We start from the raw sequence: 17,044 nt of genomic DNA, 5'->3' as shown, positions 1-17,044 counted from the left end.
TCCGGGATACGGGAAGGAACCACTAGGAAAGTTACAGGCAGGCACAGCTGGGAAATTCTTTTCCATGGGAGGAGAGGTGGCTCCCGAAGGTGAGCCCCGGCAGGAGTTTGAGAGCACCCGTGGCTGCCCCACGCGCGTTGTCCCTCCCGGGGCAGCGCTGATCCCGTGGAGCCCGGCCCAGGCCGCCACACAGGCCCAGATTTCCCCCCGTTTCTCTCGGGATTTCCCCCCCAGCCATCCCCGCCACCCCGGATTTTTCCACGCTTGACAACAAAGGAGGCGGCGGGGCGGCCGCGGCGGTGACTCAGCGCCGGGCCCGCCCCCGGCCCGCCCCGCCGCTCCCCTCAGGCGCGGCCGGGCCGGCTCCGCGCGTGTGGCGGGGCCGGGCGGACACTCCGGAGGCATCGGGCGGGCGGGCAGCGGCCGCTCCTCTCCGTCCCTCCTCGGCTTCCCCTGCCTCGTCCCCCGCGCTGCCGGGCGGGCAGAGCCGCCCCGCCGAGGTAGGTTCTGTGTCTGCTCCGCACACAAAGGCGCTGGCGCGGAGGGACGGGATATCCCAGCCCGGGGGGGCTGAGGGACGGCGGCTCCCGGGGAAGACAGGCGGGAGCGGCGGGTCCCTGCTGGAGGGACACCCGCGCCTTCCTTCGTGAAGGGAAACACGGGGAGTTCGTCGTGGCTCTGCATAAATTAAAGGGGGAGCAAGCAGGAGGGTGCCCGGGGTGTGCGGGGCTCCGGCGGTGCCCCCGTGGGTGTCCCCGGCTCGCCGGGGCCGTGGAGCTGGTTCGGTGTGTCCTGTGCGGTGTTCGGGTGTTCCTGTGGGCAGCTGTGATCCTTGGGAGCCTCTTGCAGCCGTGGGAGCACCCCCATAGTACGGCGGGATCCCTGGGTGCAGGACTGGGGGGAGTGGGTGGTGGTGGTCGGGAAGACGAGTTGGAAAAGCAAATAAAAATGATAAATATTTTGTTTCCTATACGTGGTGCTCTGTAAAATGAGCATTCAGAGCAGCTGAACTTCTGGTGTGGACAGTGGATGACTTCTTACAGATCTTTAAACCAAGTAGAAGTGGGAGCAGGACAAGTCCCGAGGAGTTCTTCTCCTGTGCTCCCACCAATCCCAGCTGGGTCTGTCAAACTTTCCCTCAAGGACTCTGGAAATTCAGATGTCCAGGTTTTCCTGTGCATTGGGTTGAGAGGCTGCGAAGCTGGCCAGGGAAACTGCAAAACACGTTGTGCGGGTGCATAAGAGGAAAGGGTGCAGTACAGGAGCTCTGTGTGCCCAAACTTCTTGTTTGCTTCAGCCACTGAATTTTTTCATAGTTTAATGAGTTCTGGCATAAATCGATACTATGCAAATGTGGTGTACGGCTGTGGCTGGCATTGGAGCAGAGTCTGGCCCTGTAAAGCCAGGGCATGCTTGTGGCAAACTCCAGAGAAAGGCAGAAACATGTGAACTTGCGGGATTTCTTTGAGCATTCACATGGCCAAACAAAAATGTAACAAAAGGAGGAAAAGATGTTTCTGTGTGCGCAGAGTGTGGTTGCAGGGTATAGTTTGTGGTGGGATTATTGTTGAATAACTCTGGCGGTGGAGCTGCTCAGCGTTGTGGTACATCTGTGTGCGCTGAGTCCTGTAGCACCAGTCAGGACATTCAACTTTCCTTGACTTGGCAGAGGAGGGTGGAAGGATGTTGCTGAAAATGAGAATGATTGCTTTTGGATCTGATAGGCAATTTGGGAGGCATTTAAACTGTCTTTAATTTCCTTGTGATATGAACAGGACCCTGGGAATCTGTTGCTTTATTGATGGATGTTTTCCTATGGACAGACAGTGTGTGCTATGAATGTGATGGCTGCTTGTTTGGTGTCAGGGATATTTGCTTAGGGACAGTAAACAAGTGTTTGCTGAGCTTTATTATAAAGAACCAGAAATGTCCCATATCTCCTGAAACAAAGCCTTTTTTGTCTTAATGCAACTGTGGGCCAATTTCATGCTTGGTGTATTTCCACTGATGATGGTGGAGTTTTTCCAGGGATGGTTTTGGCAGGTGAAATGTCACTTCTGCGTCCATAATGCTCAAGAGTAGTGTCACTAGATTGTCTTCAGCATTAAGTATTGTTAATTAAAATGGCATGCTGATGCTTCCCAAAAGTTAGAAGTGGGAGAATCATCTCCTCAGGTCCTCACGATACTTTCCCGCTTGCTTTCTCTTTTCTGCTTCAGATCTCATATCTCTTAATTTATTCTCTTCCTTCTTTTCCAGTCTTAGCATCTTCTTTCTCTCTTCAAAATTAAGAAGTTTCTCTGAAGTCCAGTTCACCTCCGAGCATTTAAAGGTTTTGAGACTGTGTTGAGCCGTGCACCAGCCCTGCACAAGTGGGTAAGTGAGGAGCTCCATGGCAGCTGCAGTTGGGAGATCTTTCTTGCACACCCTCTCCTTCACAATCTGATTTGTGTGGTAGCTTTAGTCAGCGTGTTTGCTGAAGTGGCAGATTGTTTGTCAGAGTCACACAGTGGAACAGCCTGGCTTCAGAGAGAGTGATAGACTGGCCTGGGGGTGGGGGAGTATCTCAATTTTTACACAGCTGCCCATACTCAGGGCATTGAGAAACTGGTTTTTAGAACATTCCTCCATGACTTCAGTAAGGACAGGGAAATTACCTAAAAATTGGGGCAGAGGGAAAAAATGGGGGAAGAGAGAAGGAAATTATCATGTTTGCTAACTGTGGGAAGAAGAGTGGAACTGTTTAACAAGTAATTGGCTCTAACAGAGCTTTGGCTCTATCAAAGTTTCAAAGAAAATATTTTATTGAATAAAGCTATGTTATCTTTGCATGTGGTTAACAGTATTAAATACATGTGGCCAACTCTTAATCTGTTCTGGGACTGTGGTAGTTGTAAACAGAGCCAGTTTCAGTGCTCAGCTTCTGCTGAGCATTTTGTATCTGACATCTCTGTGCTGTACAACTTTGGATCTATTTGCATCTCATAAGAACCCAAAGAGAGCATGTCTGCACAGCGCAGGGCTGATACCGTTCTGACACAGTATCAAAGAGCAAGATACATGCTTGGTCTCATTGTGAAGGGGAAGAAAATGCTTAGTGCTTCCTCAACTCAGTTATTAGTCTAAAGTTTGCTCTGGTTTGGCCAGACCTGGCATGTTTTTCACTATCAGTGAAGTATGGTTTGCAGCACAACATAATGTTGCAAAGAGCCTGCAACTCTTCTGTGTTTACTTAAAAGGCATGTAAGTCAGGGTTTTGATGCTTTGTTTTGACGTAAAACAGTGGAGAGATTTCAGAAGTGGAAAGAGAATAGTTTCACATGCTAACCTGAACATAAAGCTGCAAATTTAATAGGAAAAACATATTTTTACAAAAAAGATAAATTATCTGTTTAGAACTACGTTTATCAGTGATACTTCCACTTCCCATGTCTTGCATGCTCTTGTCAGGTTTATCTCTTCTAATGCTTCATTTATATTAATCCTTCTAAAACCATGCTGAAGTGGAATACCATGTGTTCCCATTGTGGGGAAGACACCTTCCCTTTGCAGATGGGGAATAGGATCACAAGCAAAAAAATTAGTTGTCTGTGACCACACAGGAACTGTGTACTGGTAGAAGAACTTGAACTCCTGTGTCCTGAGCTGCTGGCTGGAGTTGAAATGAAAGTACTGCCCCTGCCAGAAGGAGTAGGAGAAGAGAAGAGGCAAAGTGTGAAAACTGGTTGGGTTACCTGGTTGTGGTGTACTCAGTGGTTGACTGCTCTTCTATCACAGCCATGCTGGTCTTTGTTAGACTGTGGAAAACAAGGATTTTGTAGTGGTAAGTACTTAAACAAAGAGAGTCAGCATACACAGGAGAGAAGAGAAAAAGGAAAGGGGTCTTTTCCTTTCTATATCTGCCTTCAAATAGTGGATGCTGTTTTTACAGATGGGTCTCTGGCTGGGTCTTTGGGGAGGTCCTTCACCTGTCCCACTGTACAGTTGTGTGTGAGCAGGTGCCAGCAGAAGGGCACAGGAGACTTTGCAGAGCCAGGTGGGTCAAGGCAAGACCAGACTGCCTTTCTGTGACCCCAGCAGCGGGGTGAGGTGGTTTGAGTGCAGATCCCCACCCTGAGAAACCAGGCTTGTGCTTTTTGTTTTAAAAAAAACCTGTTTTCTAAAGGGGTGGCTGCTCTTCTTTGTGATATGCACAGACACTCACGTAGTACTCTTCTCACCTGGCTGCTTTTCTGCTTTGGCTTGTTGGTGTGAAGGGCTGTGGGTGTTGCATGACAGCAGGGAGTGGCCTGTGGCAGTTCTGTGGCAGAAATCTTACGGGGCTGTATGAGCAGAGAGCGGTTTTCTGCAGGTGTCTGCAAAAAAAGGAAGGATGTGGTATTTTCTTCCCTTTTCTGTGTAACTTGAAACACTGGAGCTTACCTGCTACCCTGTGCTCTGTCACTTTGGGAAAACTGAAGTAATGCTTTTCTTTACAGTGCTGTGTTTGGTGCTTGATGGTTATAATTATGAAGTCAGTTCTGTCTGTCACTTTGGTTTCAAAACAACTTTTGTGCTGGCAGCCTGCTTCTTGTGCTTAGGCCAGTGCTGTAAGTTTTGTGCAATGAAGGGTGGGACTCTCACAGGTGGGAGAACTGTGTTTCCAAGCTGTGTCTATAAAAGAATAAATTGCAAAGACTTTGGAGCATTTGTGGGTAGTGCTGTCTTCTTGTCTGTGTCACATTTTAAAATAACTTTTGAAATCAGTATTTCCTCAACAGGTTTAGCCTGGGTGTGTAGCTGAAAGGGCAGGTTTTGTGGTGACTTGGTGCAGTTTGCTTGTAACATAGATCTAGTGTGCAGTGGAGTTTACTGAGTCTTTAGCAGGTCCTCAGCTTGCTTAGCTGGGACAAGAATCCTAGTTTTATGATATCAGCAGGACTACAAATGCAATAACCTTTACCTTGTTTAGCTTTATTTATCCTAGAAGCAAAACTCCTGGATTTGCTTACATTTTTAAAATGCCTTTGACATCATGAAGGCAGAAGGTTGCCTTTTGTGCACATACATGCTCCTCATCAAGAAAGAATCAGTGCGGTCATTTAGGAACAATGGGACAAATCCCTTTCATTTAGATGAGCTCAATTTCTTTATTTTTACCTTTTTACTGAAATTTTTGGCAGCACATGTGCTTTCAGGATGAACTGTAAAACCTCTGTGCTGTCCTTTAGCAAATCTCAGCCATTTACATTTACAGCCTCTCTGTGTGAGCTGGATTAGAGTCCTGTAGGGAACTTGTGATGACAAAGCATGAAAAGTGCTGCTGCTGTGAGGGGTATTTTAATATCCTGGAGGACAACCTTGTTGCTTGTTGTGGTGGGATGGATCTTGTGTTTTACCTTGTACTGGGGAATTACTTACCTTTCTTGTAAGCTATAGAGCTGAAACCAGGAATGCTTCTGAAGGAGAAACTGCCCTCATGTTTGGCTTCATTGAAGCAGTCCCTCTGCTTTGCAGTATAGTATATTTTGGGCAGGAGAAACCCAGTCTTGAAAGTGTTACGCTGTAAAGGGGAGCTCACTTTGAGCTTCTTTTCCTTACTTGATTATTTAGAATCCTCCTGTGCCCCTTGGAGGATGTCCAGCTCACCATGCTTGTGCCCACTGGTGCTAACTGCCCCACCAGGTCAGCAGTGTCTGCCCTGAAGGGGAGGCAAGCACTGCCCATCAAAGGTATTTCAATAGCCATGGCATTCAGTGGGCTGGCGAGAGGAGGATGATGATGGCAAATAATAGAACAATTCCTTTCATTCCTTGCCTGTGCAGCGAGTGGGCATTTGTCAGACCTCATGTACATACACAGGCTGTTTTTTGTTCTGGTGCTAATAATAAATAGAGTTCACAGCTCTGAGTAGTCAGGACGATGTGGTGAGAAGTGGGTCAAGACCATTCATGTGTGCATAACTGCATTCCTAATCTAGGCCAGTGTCTGTGCTGGATGCTTCTAAACAAGCTGAAAAGATTTCAGGGAAGCTGGAGTTTTTGCTGTCAGCTGGGTGAAGTGCACCTCTAGCTGACTGGAGCACTTAGGGACAGGGCTCAGAGTGAATGGTCTGGAGTAGCTTTGCATGTTCCGAGGACCACAGAGATACAGCCTTACAGTTTAGTACCTCTGAAGAGTGAGGAGTTTAAGGCAAAGTAAACTTTCTTCTTCCTGGCAGGATGACTTGCTGAGCAGCCCTTCGAAGATGTGCACTGCTCTGCTATTTCACTGAAATATGTCTCTGCTACCTCAGCTTCCTCTGAAGTGTCACTTCAAGGGGACAAAGATGACTTGCTGAATGTCTCATTGCATTCTGCCATGTCCTTCAGACTTGCTGCAGTGGTTGAGCTCCTTGGTGCCCTTCAAGGAAGAGTGGGTGCCTGGTCTCACGCTGAGAAGCAGTTTGGGGCTTGGCTGCTAGTAGAAGAAGAAAACCAATTTTCATCTGAAGCCACTGGGATTTGTTGAGTTTATTTTTGGAAAGAATAGAGAGGAGTTTGATTGGGTTATGATTTCTTTCATGGTTCTGTGCTTAGGGGTTTTTTTTTCATCCTAGAGCTTTTTGAGATTACTTGTCCTTGAAGAAGATCTATCAGGCAAGCTGTAATACACTTCTTTAACTCTCATAATACCTGGCACATCACTGCTGCTCCCTCAAAACAGTGTCAGAAATGTATACACGAGTTTGCATGGGAATGGAGGAAAGGATAGGGAAAGAATCATGGTAGTTTTGCTGTTTTCATTGCCTGGGATTGTTTTGGTATCTAAAAGTAAACCAGTTTTTTCTTCCAACAAGTACATTTGAGGCCATCCCTGTCTAACCTGCAGAAGCAAACAAGTGCTGGGGGTTGTACCCAAGCTGTTGAGGGTGTGGGCAGTGGGCTTTGCCACATGAAGAGGTGACTTTTGGAAGGTGAGCGTGGCTTGCCTTGGCACTGTCCCACCATTCTCCTGTGTCCTGTGTCATAGTGAGCAGCCAGTGACACAGCACCTGATCAGAAGTGCTCAGGCACAGGGAGTCTGGTGTGTTCTGGAAGGGAGCCCTGGCTGTGCAAGGCTTGTCTGTGAGTGGTTTGTTACCACAGATGGCAACTGTGGGAGCCAGTGACTCTTCAAAGGCAATGTTAGCCTGCTCATTACTCTCTATTTATCTGTTTGTTCTTTCAAGTACAAGAAAGCTGAGCAAGTCATAAGCTTCTTACACAAAATATGAGCAAATATATTCTTCCATTTTCAAAAAATACATTGAAAGCAAACTTTGGAATTCAAGAAAATAATGTCTCTGAAGAGCAGAAAGCATTTATCTCTTGGTGTGAAACTAAATCCTGCTGAAAAGATTTCAAAAACATTATCTGAAGTATAGCAACTAGAAAGCCAACCTTGAAGCTTGTCCTGAAGACTGGAGTTTGTGAATGTCTGTGCCTGTGAGTCTTAGGTGGAGGATTTAGTTTAAAAAGTCAAAGCAGTGTTACAGATGCCATTGTATCAAAACTCTCTTATTGGGAAACCCCAGTCTGAGTTCTTGGGCCTGTTTGCTTTGTCTGCAGTTAATGACTGATTCATCTGGGCATAAAGAAGGAGAGGCTAGAGGCATCACCTGGCCATGTTATATTCTGCATCCTTTTCCAAACTGGGCAGAAGTGCAGTACCTTTAGAGTTTGCTCTAGAAATCTAACTTACTGCATGTGCAATGACTGCTTTGGTTTTGGTTTGTTGGGATCTTTTTCAGTGCAGCATGTAAGCAAAATAAAATAAATTTCCCTGCTTGAGGATTTGAGGACAAGTTAGCACAAGAAGTCAGAAAGTAAGTGTGCCAACTATTGTTTTGTTTTCCAATGGCCTGAGGGTCCTTCCCCCTTATCACTGTTGTAAGGAGACAGTCTCTGCCCTGAAGAACTTAGAGTTTAAGTGGAAGAGTGTGTGAGTGGATATTAGAGACACAAAAAGGTGAAGCATGTTGGTGTTAGGGTTGAAGTGGAAAAAATTTTCTTGCGATGAATACAGCTGCTTTGATGGAGAGACAGATTTTTACTTAAACTCCCCCTGTAGCATTATGTATCTGAATAAAGCTGCTTCATTGCTCATGTTTATTGCACTACAGGAAGAAATTTTAGCACTGTAAGCTGCTCCAGAGGGTTCTATATAATTTTCAGCTAGTTAGGGCCTACTTTTTCTCTATAGAAGCACTAAAAAAGTATTTCCTCAACCTTGGTACCTATTTCCAGGTAACTAATAGGATCAACAGATCCAAGACAATGTGTTCCTTTAGCTAAATGTAATCCATTTGCCAGCTTCAGCCAAAAATACTGCAGGGAGGAGAAACACTGGTCTATATATTAAATCTAATTTAAAAAAAAAAAAAAGCAGGGCTTAATACAAGTTAGACCAGTACTTTTTTTCCAGAAAATTTCCAAAACTGTCACTTTAACTGTGCAATTTTCGAGCAGATGACTAAAATTGGAGGTGAGCTCAAAATGCAGTCAGGGTCAGGCAGGTCAGTGATACTGGGATACCTTTTTAAAGGAACTGGGAGAAGAACTTCAGGATGGGCAAGTATTTAAGTCCTGGAGGACTTCTTGAATCTTGTGGCAGTGGGCCATATGGATACCTAAGTAGCTAAATTTTTTGCTCAAATTGTAATTCCTGTGTCTGTCTAGTCTCTTCCTAATCCACTGCCGTGATTTCCTGTGGCTGAGTAGTTCTTCCTTCTCCCAAAGCTGTCCCAGTGTTGCTAGCACGGGATGAGTGCAGGCAGCAGCTGCCAGGGAGAGGCTCCTATTTCTGTGGTGCTGAGGTTGGGGTGGCCTCAGTGTGTGATGTACAACAGCTTTCCCCAGAAGGATGCCCAGGTTTATATTGCTGTGCCAATTAAGATCTCGGTGTCTGGTGTAGAAAATTCTTAATTGCTGAAGCATCCTCAGCAATGTTTCAGCAAAGTTGTTTTCCAAAGCATTTTAGTTTTCATTCCCCACCACAGAATTATGAAAGAAAAAGGTGACTGGTTGCTGGAGGACAAGTGATGTCACCTGTTCTACTCTCCTGTGGATTTTTTTTGTATTGATGGAAGGTTTTGTTTTGATGCTTAATTCATTTGACTGACAGCATCTGGTGGCATACAGGGCATGCTGCATGTGTAATGCCTGTTCTGTGCACTAAAAGGCAAGAGTTTAGAATGAGCTTTAAAGTAGAGGAGTGTGTGCTTTCGAAGACTTTATTCCTTCCAACACTGAAATTGGAGTAATAAATCAAATTGGGCATGGCATGCATTGATAAAGTGGTGCTTTGTTAAATGACTGCTCTAAGGGATTGTTCCAACCCCTTCCTCCCATTTTAGTATTGGATCTTAATCTCTTTATTGCAAGTAACATCAGCACTAGCAGAATTAAGAATTAAAGTTTGAGCCAGTAGTATTTATTCTTGTTTTATCTCTAATGATGAAGAAGCCTCAGCTGAATTCCTGCTCAGATCTGATGATTCACAAGGCTTGAGGTTCATCTTTATTTTATTTCCAGAATCTCATTTTGATTTAGGGTATTTTTCCCCCTAAGAGGAAGCTGATTAATTGACTGGTAAAACAGACACAGATGTAGTTAATTTATTTTGTAGGTGCAGATGTTTCACGTGAGGAAGTCAGGTGAAGATTGGATTTAGAAAGGCCCAGATTACAGACACCAGTCAACAAAACACTGAATATCACAAAAAACTTATTGCTGTAAAAGCAGTGACATAAGGAGTTCCTACTTCTCTGTATTTTCCCCCAGGAAGAGGAGTGGAAAAAATTCTGTACTGTAATATTCAGTCATTCAGATTCCTAAGATTAAATGTCTCTGTAATCAATGCATTTTTTTTTTTAAATTTTTTTTAGACTGTCAATAGTTAGAATGCCATGAACTCAGCTCAGGGTAGCATGGTTTGCTACATGGGAGGCTTTTCAAGAACTGTAAGAAATGGTCTCCTTGAGGAAGGAAAGGATAGGGAGTTCCACAAGCCATTTACTAAAATTACAACCATTCCAGTTAATGTGGGTAAACTGGGTAATTTTTGCAATGAATTTTATAAAATGGTGTATTTTAAAAACTGTGTCAGGGTAAACACATCTTTCCAATATCAATTTAAAGTACATAAATATTTGTTATTGTCCTCCTTTTACACATTAAGAAACAAAGGCTGAATTGACTTGCCTAAAGCTAGAACTAGTTAATGCAAGGATAGAATGTGAACTTGGGACTTTGAACTGAGAGAACAAACAAGATGAAACACTGCAAATAGAAGCATAATGAAAAGATAATATAAACTTTATATTTCAAGCATAAACCCACTACCCCAATATAGAAATCATCTTCCCATAAATGCCTTTAGGCAAATAAGCAGCCTGAAAAGCTGTTTCTCACTGAAAACAGAATCTGTTTAGACCAGATCATTTCTTTACTTGCCAATTTTGTATATCTAGCATTATCCCCATTAAGCTTGTTGCTTCTGAGAAAATTCCTAAAGACAAACTGGAATTTAAATTAAATTTTCAAATAATTTGAGGTCAAATGAAGAGAACCAGGCAAATTTAAACTTCATCATGAAAAGCTGCAGCAAAATCATGCTTGAAATTTCTTTTACTAATCTCCCAGGTAGATGGTTGGTGTGAGTCAGCCAGAGCACTTGTACTAAATGTGGGAATGGAGCTGACTCAGAGACAAATAATTGGTATAATTTTATGGGATGTCATCAACTGCAGCTTCAATAAATGTCAGTTTTTTCTCTGTCTTGGTCAAATGCTAATTTTCATTGCAATTTTGACTGAACCTAGCAGAATTTTTTTTTTTTTTTTTTTATTTTTTTTTTACCCTACAAAATTTTTTTTTTTTTTTTTTTTTTTTTTTTTTTTTGGCTTTTGGTAAGTTCCCTGGATCAGGGGCCATCCATGATCTTTATTTTTTTAATGGAAAGGACAGTGGATCTCTATTCACAATTCTTATTTCTCTGATTTGCATGCCCTGGAGGTGATAGCACAGACATGGTCACTGCACCACTCCAGTGTTTGTGCATTTTGGAAGAACAGTGTAGTCCTGTAACAGGGTTTGGGATTTCTCTCCTTTTTCTGGACATTAATTTGGAAGGAATTTTGTAAATAATTCATTGCAGTGGTTTTGGTAAATGCCTTTGTGTTACTGATGGAAATTGAAAGATAGGGATTTTTTTAGTGGCATTTCTGTATAACTTTAAGCAATTTCAGACTTTCATAATGATAATTTTTTTTTTCTAAACATGCTAAGTTAAAAGCAGACCAAACATTTCCTAGTTTTCTGAGCTTCTAAATATCTTCTGTACTGAATGTTGTTTGAATTGCATTCCTTTGCCTGAACTGTCTTGTTTGTTCTGGTGTTTGTGATTCATTTGAATGTGCACCAGCCAGCACTTGAATAATGGAAAACCTAAAGTAAATAAATGATAGTGCCTGCTAGAGAATGAAAAGGTTCTACAGTGAGCTGTGGTGCTCTTTAGAACAATTTAAATATCTTTCTGTAAACAAACTGTTGAATGAAGAGTGGCTGAATGGAAGTTGAAAAGCTTGAATCATTCAAGTTTGGGACACTGAGAGCCTAGATGAAATTTAAGTGTTATTACTTTGAAGTTCTTAAAAGGGACTGTAGGGCATTCTGAGAATGGCTTTCTTTACCTTTGCCTGGGTTTTATAATTTAATCTAGGGTTTGGAGGATTAAACTGAGTGGTTTATTCTCATTGCACCATTGTTACAGTTTCCTCCCATATATGGCAATTTTTTAAAGGTCAGTGGGTTGGGGATTTTTTCCCTAAAGTGCAAGATGCTTTAGATTTTAGATGCCGATTCTGTAATTAACAACAGGAAGTTTGTAAAGTGACTGGAAGTAGTTCTTGAAAAATTCTGAAATATTAATCATGTTCATCACATTGATGGTATGTTTAAGATACAAAGGGGTATTTGTATTTTAAACTGGAATAATTTTGGCTTCTGGGGCTTTTTTTGTTTGTGGTGGGGGGTTTTGTTTTGGGTTGGGTTTTTTTTGGGGGTTTTGTTTTATGAGTTTTTTGTGTGTGTATTTGTTTTTGAGTTTTTTTTTTTTTTTTTTCCTTAAATATGCCCCAGAAGCCAGAACTGTCTTACAGGACACCTACTTTCAGAAAGAATGAGGCAGGTAGGTACATTAGAGTTGATCTTTTCATCAAGTTTGATAAATTTTGAAAGAAAGAAAATGGGTCAGACTGTAACATTAGATTGTAAAGAAAGTGAAATATGAGATAACTAGGAAAAAAGGTATATCTGTTTGTACCATATGTATTTTACACTTTCTGTCTGAGCTGCATGAGATAAGCTTGTGTGAGTCTTTCACTCCATCATCACAAACTTGACCTCTTCTGTGTTGCATAAATGTTGTCATGTTCACATGTGGTCAGTGTGGTGATCCTCCAGTTTTGCCTTCCATAAACCTTGGTTTAGTTTTTCTGACAATTCATTTCCTGTTGATTCAAATTCTTAGTTTATTTGTTGTTGTTTTTAACATTCTGCCAAAGGCTGTTACTTGAAATTGTTGTCTGGCAGCGCTGGACTGAAGCTTGTCAGAGCCTGGACTCCTGGCACCTTTCATTGCTCAGCCACCAGTTTACATAAATTTTAGGGGAATTTCATGGAGGCTTCAAACCTCTTAAAAATTTGGCTGATACTGGCCAAAAGTTGTGGGGCAGGTTGCAAATGCACACTTATGTTATCAAACAAGAAATCTAAGAAGGTTGTTTAACATAAATTCCTGACCTGGCCCTCTATTTGCTTCTTGGTTATGGAACAATTCTCCTGAATGTGTTTTTGCAGCCTCGCTTTGTACCCAGGGAACTCCCTGTGGTGGCTCTGATTTTGCTAGAGCCATACTGACTTCATTAAGATGTGGGCATCAGAATGGCATCCTAGAATTGTCCTACCTTGTGTGTAAATGCTTTACTACATGGTTGCTCTCTCTTTAGAAAGGCTGTTGTGCAAGCAAACCACGCTAATTTCCTTCAGCGTTATTTCACTGGCAGTTTGTGGGTAGCGAGTGGGGAACAGTAGATAAAGATTTTGTTCTTTCTGAACAGTGAACCACATGAAATTTTGTAAAGCTGGAGGTGGGGAAAAAACCCAGTGTGTTTCAGTCACGTTATTTGGTTACAGCTGTAAAGGGTATTATTCATTTATCACTTCCTTCTAGAAGCTTTCTGTAACTGCATGAGCTATTCCTGCCATTCAGTGACACGTGCATCACAAAGGCTTGAAAACGGGAATGGATCGGAAACTCCTGTTATTTCAAATGAGGTAGTTGTAAACTGGCTGCAGGCCTTTGGGTTGAAAGACTAAGCATTGATTTCAACATATTGCTGGGTTGTATCACAGAGGAGATAAAAGTTGATTTTACAGGAAGTGGAAACTTAGACACGCTAGTATGGAACTCAGTAAGCCCGCGGTGAATGTATGTTTGCTGCTCACAGATCATATCATAAAGCAATTTATTTGTATCAGTGGCTGTCACATCATGTAGGATCAATCTTTCCTTAAATAGAGAATACTTATTAAGGAAAGCTACTGCAGACCTGAGCTTGCATTCTAGCTGTGATATCTCCATGGGCCAATAACCACATGTTTTATCTGGTTTTCTTCCCAGTGCACGAACATGCCTAGTGAGTAACACATGAAAACCAAATACAACAAGGGTTTATACATTTGGCCAACTTACAGAGTATAAGGATCTCATTATTTTTTCCTACTTCCTGCCTTTTTTTAAAAACTTGAAAAGCATCTATCTAGTTTCTTTTTAGCAGCCTAGGCAAAATTCATTCCTTTTTCATCTGCAAATTAGTCTTTCTATGGGTATGGCTCTGTTGAATGATGAACTTGGTTGCTATTTATTTATTTTTGTGGTAGCTTTTTTACTTGGCTCTTGAAGGAAGTAACAGTTATTTTTTCTTATTTTCTTTGTACATGAAGAAGGTGAGGGTCACATTCTTTAGGGGAGAAATAAAGAAGGATGTGAGAAATGCACTACTTACTACTATCAATAAAACTTTAATTAACTAAATGCTCTGTCTGGCTTCTTGCCCATGTAATATATAAAAATCAGAGAGATTCTCCTAAGTCATTATTACTGGTTATCAAAAATACTTACGTTTCCATTTACAGTAAAGCCTGAAGAATAATTGGCTGACAAGTCTCAATGTGCAAAGAAAGCTTGGTTATTCAGGTTATGCATTTCCCTAAATTTGCATGTTTGCACTGGCGTTCTGAAGTTGCCTTTATCAATCCAATCTGTATGTAAAATTGCCTTCATGTATGCAAAATGTGAGTCCCATAGCAGGATTCCTGTTGATATTCTTGTAAGGTCTGCCCAGGGTTTGTAGCATCACAGAAGGGTTTGGGTTGGAAGGGACTTTAAAGATTATCCACTTGAACCCCCTGCCATGGGCAGGGACACCTCCCACTAGAGCAGGTTTGGTCAGTGGCTCATCCAGTGTGGCTTTGAACACTTCCAGCATCGTCTGGATTTGATGCAGTATGAGGGATTCCATCTGCAGAAATCCTGGGAGAGGAGAGCTCCTGTTCAGCAAAGCCTGTGCCTTGCCTCCTCCTGTGCCATTAACCTGGTTTCTCTTGATGTGATGTCTTGCTGCAAGTGCTGTTCACCACTCAGTCAGGATTTAAACTGTCTGAGCAGGAATTGGGCAGCTGGGCTGCGACTGCAGATGGTGTGACTCATCTTGCCTCCCCTAGGGGGAATGAGCCTCCCTACTCTAAACTTCTGTGAGGTTTTTAATAATTCCCAACTTTTCCTGCTGGAGACCAGTAACAGTCTGCTCACCTGTCCAGAAGGGATTGAACCAGTATCAGTTTTGCCTGCAAGTGGATATTCTTTGGCTGCATTTACAGTTACATGTAATGAGCAGGAAAACAACTTTGACTGCCTTGCTTTACTTTTTTTATTCCTAAATCTTCTGGTTTTTGTCTCTAATCTTCAGGCTCAGACAATTAATGGGGTTTAACTGTGGATCATAACACTGAGCTGATTAGATGCAGATCTGTGGATCAAACATTGAGCTGTCAGAAGGGAGACTTGCCATGCTGCCCACAATGAAGTGGTGTCTTGTTAGAGCCCCATCAGACAAACCACATGTCAGTGTGTTTTTCCAGAGCCCAGCGGTCCGTGGGTGCCATCCTGTGTGTGCCACAGGAGGGGAGAATGCAGGGACAGCATCCACACCATTGGAAGGGCAGCCCTGGCACCAGGCAGAGGAGCTTGGACTCTGTCAGCTGCAGATTTGGTGTGACTCTCCCCCAGTTACCCTCTTGTGGGTTGGTGCTGTGGGATTCTGGGCTCCTCTTTCCAAAGGGTCACCTGCATCACTGCTGCAGGAACTGGTGGGACTGTGCCCAGGTGGCCCTTGTGCAGTGCAGCTGCTGGCAGACAGGGGGGAATCAGGCAGCATTACCCACCACTGAGCCTCCCCACGTCGGCTCCTTGATTGCCCATTTCCCATTAATTGCAGATGCTGTCAGAGAGTCTCTTTTCTTGCCAGTGTTGTTGCAAGAAAATATTTTTAGTAGCTGCTTTTCACCATCAAAATTATTATTCTGCCATGAATCAGAGCTGACTTAAATGCAGGTGAAAAGGATGATCCCCTAAGCCGGGGTGTCTCTGCCAGACTCCAAAAGCAGTTAAACTTTCTGCCCATGAGCTGTCCTGAGCTGCCTTGCATCATCTCCATATCCCTGAGTGGGGCTTGCCACAGCTGAGAGCAGCCTGTCCTGACAGCCTGCAAAGAGTGGAGGAAAGAAAACATCCTGAAATCCCACTCCCTACAAATGGAGAGCCCTGGTAACCATTATTATCTTTTGAGAGCCAGGACTTCCCAGGGTTGCTCTTTGGAGCACAGGAAAACTCATTGTTTTCTTCCAGCCCATTTTTTTCATTCCCTGGTTCACCATTCATGTAAATTTCCTTTTAAGTGGTGTTTACATTTGCAGCTTTAAAAATGTGGGAAAGGTTCTGTCGTGGCAAGCTGTAATACAGTGCAAGTAACTATTTCTGAGCTGGCCTTGCATTGCCTCTTGCCCTCTCATCTGTCATCAGCTCCCTCCTGTGTTTTGTGAAGTTTTTGCTTCACTGCTGAGAGTGGCACAGCAAAAAGTGAGCTCATACAGAGCTCAAATTACTGTTGAACCAGTTCAGGTCTGTTTAATGGAAACCTTCCTTCTCAAAACCCTTTCACACTCCTTTTACTTGAGTCATAAAACTTCTTCTGTTTGAACTTAGTAAAAACAAACCCCAAACCCTTTCTGTTCTAGTTACAAAATGCTTTGATTCCTTTCCCTGGTTTTGTTTCGCATTATTTACTGAGCTCCTGCTGGAGCAGTGTCGTGGGGTAAAAAGACACTGCTTCTTAGCTGAACAATTTAAATTTTTCATCAAGGGAGATGTATAACCAAACTCTTTGTGAAATGAGTTAGCCATCCATTCTACTCCAGCTCCAAGGAGGAAGCGTGGATCATTTCAAAACCCAGGAGAATTCAGACACGATAGGGTAGGTACCTATGCAGTAGTACTTCATCAGCTGTGGACATAAAACTTCTGGCTGGTTCTGGCAAAAGTTGCCATAAATGTATGACTTTGGGTGTGTGTGCATCTCAGCTCACGAGACAAGGGTGAATTTTTGCATGTTATGCTGAGTAGTGGTGTGTGAGCATCAGCCCATATTTACAATGGTGGTATGTGTCTTTTCCATTTTTGAAATTTTTTTCCTGAGGCAATGATGTGCCAGCATCTACTGTTGACCTTGTTAAGTAAATTCCATTTCTCCTTCTGTGTTTTGTGTTGTAGTTTTGCTTTTTGGGTTTCTGTGCTATTGGCTAACCTGTTAGTGATGCTTAAGTTTAAGAGGATCTAAGTTGCACAGTCAGTCATGTGAAGAAAAAGAGAAATTGTATGTACTTCTGAGTTTTTTCCATGATCTCCTTGTATTGCTTTTAGTTTT

General features: G+C 42.9%; 1 protein-coding gene across 2 annotated transcripts in view; it reads left to right on the top strand.

Moving 5' to 3' along the window:
- The first annotated feature begins 339 nt into the window (after nucleotides 1-339).
- Nucleotides 340-17,044, top strand: part of FAM107B (family with sequence similarity 107 member B) — a 59,166-nt gene continuing 42,461 nt past the window's right edge. Inside the window, exons 1-2 of one of the 2 annotated variants that reach the window (XM_041483802.1) lie at nucleotides 364-500; nucleotides 2,260-2,376. The gene's annotated coding sequence lies outside the window, so the exon portion shown is untranslated. Of the gene's footprint in view, nucleotides 501-2,259; nucleotides 2,377-17,044 lie in introns of both variants that reach the window. The other variant, XM_041483803.1, reaches the window with a different exon arrangement.

The sequence above is a fragment of the Pyrgilauda ruficollis genome, unplaced genomic scaffold (genome assembly GCF_017590135.1).
Source record: "Pyrgilauda ruficollis isolate IOZ18807 unplaced genomic scaffold, ASM1759013v1 scaffold61, whole genome shotgun sequence".
NCBI lineage: Eukaryota > Metazoa > Chordata > Aves > Passeriformes > Passeridae > Pyrgilauda > Pyrgilauda ruficollis.
Note: the sequence above shows the minus strand (reverse complement) of the source record. Positions and strands in the feature narration are given on the sequence as shown.